Source organism: Durio zibethinus, chromosome 24, assembly GCF_047325235.1.
Source record: "Durio zibethinus cultivar Kanyao isolate XHJ-2024 chromosome 24, ASM4732523v1, whole genome shotgun sequence".
NCBI classification, from domain to species: domain Eukaryota; kingdom Viridiplantae; phylum Streptophyta; class Magnoliopsida; order Malvales; family Malvaceae; genus Durio; species Durio zibethinus.
Genome location: NC_143185.1, coordinates 13,660,460 through 13,664,755, shown reverse-complemented (window position 1 = coordinate 13,664,755; position 4,296 = coordinate 13,660,460).

Sequence of the window (4,296 nt, the reverse complement as noted above, 5' to 3'; positions counted from 1 at the left end):
CCACTATTACCATAAAAAAGAAACAAAAAAAAGCTACCCTTACCTAAACTACCCAAACAAAATCCACTTAAGACCCATTCCCTGCAAAAAAACCAAACACAAAAAAAAAAAAAAACATAAAACAATAATCATAGCCCTTGGAATGGAGGCCCGATGCTAAAGAGCAAAAAAAAAAAAAAAAAAACTTTTGGCTGAATACTTTAAAGGCCGATTTGGTAGGTTTGAGGGAGTTTTGGAGAAAAAAAAGCTTAGATTTGGAATCAAGGGGCTAAGAGGGTCTTTTAGGTGTTTTTTTAGAGTTTTTTGGATTGACCTTGATAGTCGATAAGGAAAGCAACGACAGTTAACATGGCGGCACAATGCTGGATTTTGAGCTTAGTAGGAGGTTTTGAGAGTCTTTTTTTTTTGGATTCCAAGATTTTTTTTAGAAAAGGAGATTAAAATGAAACAAAAAAAAGTTTGCTTTTTATAGCAAAAAAAGGGGTAAAATGACGCTGTATAGGAACCCTCAGGATTCGCGCACAGCTTGATGACCAGACTTGAGGTTCGCACCTCTGGCCTAGTGATCTAAGTCTTTCCCAGCCTTCAATTAGCCCACCTAAACCGCTTCAAACCAGAGTTGAATCGAACATAACCACTCTAGGCCGTAACAAACCACTTGAACAGCATTGAGCTAGCCCAAACCACCTGTGGATCGTTGATTGACGTTGATCGATTGATTTTTAGTAATTTTTTTTATTTTTATTTATTTTAATCTTTACATTATTTAAGTTAGTTATTAATGCATATTTATATTTTAAATACCTAGAAGAAATGCATATATTTTAGAAAATATAAAAATTAATGTTTAAAAAATAATAAATTAATGAAAATGTGTATGAAAAAAATATAAAAAAGTGTAAAAAAATGAAAAATGAAAAATGACAAACAAATATAAAAAAATATAATAATAAAAAAATAAAAATCCTTGGGGATGAGATATTAAGGAAGTTTGAGTAATAGTTCTTTAAAATCTCTAGTTGAGAATACTTTTCTAAAATATTGCCAAGGTAATGGAGTATTTAGAAAAGTATTCAATACAAAAGATTTTTCATTTATTTAATTCTCCTAAAATATATTGGACATAATAAATGATAAAAAAAAGAATAAATAAAAAAAGAAGGATGATAAAAAGGTAAAAACAACCTTTTTTTTAGTGTTAAGGTTAATATCATGACACATGAATTTTATTTGTGATGATTAATCATTTCTGTTTTAAAAAAAAATTAATAAGAGTAATACTAAATTTAAAAATAAAATTAAAGTTAGAAAAAATAATAAAAAGGGAGGAAACACAATAAAAATATTCAAAGATGGGATTCTAAGAAAGTCCAAGTAAAGATTCCTAAGAAATCTCAAAGTGAGAAAATTCTTTAAAAATACTGCCAAAGTATTGGGGTACCCAAAAAATTTTTTGATAAAAAGATTTTCCTTGCTTTATTCCTTTAAAATAATAATAATAATAATAAATAATATATAATTTAATAATAATAAATCAGATGAGTAAAATAAAATAAGTAATAAAGAAAATATAATATAAGACAAAAATAAATGAGATGACTAAAAATTTTGCACTTATACCATATGTTGTCATCTACATTTCATACAATAATCTTGAAAGAACGTGAATTCCTGATGATGAGATTCTTAAAAAGTTCGATTAGTGATTCTTAAGAAATTTTTAAGTGAAATTTTTTTTCTAAATTATTGCCAAAGTATTGGGGTATTTAGGACAATTTTCAAGGAAAAATTTCTCGTTTACTTTTCCTCATGAAAAAAACTTTAAAACAATGCAACAATGTTATAAATAAATCCATGTGCATCATATTTCATTCATATGCATCAATTCTAAAAATAAATAAAATTTTTGAGGATGAGATCCCAAAGAAGTTCAAGTAGCGATTTTTTAAGAATTTTTAGTTGAAAAAATTTATCTAAAATGCTGCAAATGTACTGGAGCATTTAGTATAATTTTCAATAAAGATTTCTCAATTTTTTAATAAATAGAATAAGAAATGATTTTTTAAAAAAAATTAAATCGTATGTATCGTATATTATGTCACAAATCTTGATTTTGAAAATAGATACGAAGTACTGAAGATGTAGTTCTTAAGAAATTTGAGTAATGATTCTTAAGAAATCCTTAAGTGAGAAAGTTTCTTTTAATATTGTCAAAGTATTGGAATATTTTTGAAAAATTTTCAATAAACAATGTTCTTATTTATTTTTCAAACCAGGATAAAAAAGGGATAAAATAAAAATAAAATAAAATATGTTTTTTTACTATAATAGAAAAAATTAAAAAAATTAATGTTAAATAACAAAATTAAGACTTTTTTAGTCAAAATTAAAAGATAATATATAATTAATTGGTATCATTTTAATTAGGCATAACCGACGTTCAAACCTAAATTGTTCTCACAGACCCAAAAAATATATCTTTTTAATAAGTTTTAATTAATTTTAAAATTTTATTAGAATAATAAGTTTTATTAGGTGGCCAATCACACCATGCCAAAAAAAGATTAGTGACAACTCCTTTTTATTTTTTTTTCAAATTCATTTAACGGCTCCAAAACTATTATAATAGCTTGACGACTTCGTTGGGGAAGTCATTTTTCTTAGAGAGTCAGGCAAAAAAAAAAATTAATCATATGTTATCCTTAGTTTTGATTTAATGGTCATAATTGGTATTTAACCTTAACTTCCTTAATCTTGATCTTGTTTTTTTTCAAATAATAATAATAATAATAATAATAACTTGCATCTCATTATAACCATGTCATTTATTTTACGCTTTATATTTATTATATTGTTATTATAAGGAACTAGAATAAAGATTATGATACTTTATTCCCTCATTCACATACGATACATTCATATCATGTATGAGCTCTATACCTAGCCTTTAAACCTTTGTAAAAGAGAGTAAAGTACTTATACTCTTGTGAGGTGATAACTTTCTAAATGGCAAGCAAAATACTCCCACTTAAATTGAACTTTTTTTGTTTGTGGCTTATAATGGGTGAGGATTGGAGTGTTTTATTAATCCTGCATGGACACTAGTGAGGAACAATTTAGAAACTTCTTAGATTCAAATAAATTCGAGCCAAGCATATTGTAAGCCATAGTGGCCGACTTTAGATAGAGCCATGCTTACCTTTTGTAGATCATCCCTAATAATTAAGGCAAGCAAGGAAACACTTGTATTGTAATGCTTTTTGTAAAGAAGATCATAAATGTGTGCATTCGTATCCATTTTAATTTCTAAAAGAAAATTTTTTTGGTCTCATCTCTTATTCTTTTTGTAAAAATAAAAGAAATAACCTTTCTTTAGCCTCTTTTTTTTCCCAAGCTTTTGTTATTCCCAAGGTTTTGCTCACTATTTATTTATTTATTTATTTTTTCCTCTTATTTTTTTTTCAAATTTCATATCATATCTTCATATAGTAACTTATCATTTTTTTTTTTTTTGTGTTTCTTTCATATAAATTATATTGGCATACTATAATAACATAGTGAGGTATTTACTCCAATACATCTTTCATTGAAGTTTCTTTCATGGATCTCATAATGTTACAGATTTGTTCTTCGTCCGTGAATGCTTTATGTAAACCATACAATAAGGTGCATGAATGGTCTAAGAAAACCTCACAAAAGGAAGGGGATTACTTACCTTTCAGTTATGAATCAGGATTACCTAAAAAGTACATCTGAATCTAATACAAAATAATTTTGAAGATTTGGCTACTATATGGAGTTAGATAAGTGAGGCGAGAAAAGAGAAGTTTTGTGAGAAATATGGGTAGATCCCATTTCTTATCTCAGTAGTGATTGAAGAACAATTGATTAGAGCTATTGTCTAGTTTTAGGACCAATCATATAGATGTTTCATGTTTAACAAAAAAGATTTGACACTGACTATTAAAAAGTATTCGATTCTAGTGGGTTTGAAACTTTAGTATCCCAATAAAATATGTCAGAAAACCAAAGTTAGGGTACCGTAAGAAGATTACCAAACTGATGGAAATAAAGGTAGAGGCCATGGATGCTTTAACAAAGGAAAAAGGGAAAGGTGCTAGCTTACCTTGGCATTTCTTCGGAGATTTCATTTTAGAACACTTAAAATATGACTAAGGCATGGTAATACTTGCTTTAGCAATTTACAGCATGGTGATCTTTCTAAAACTTATGGTACATTGAACTGACAATGGTTGATTTGTTTGAATAAGTTGAAAGTCAGACGATTAATCCCAT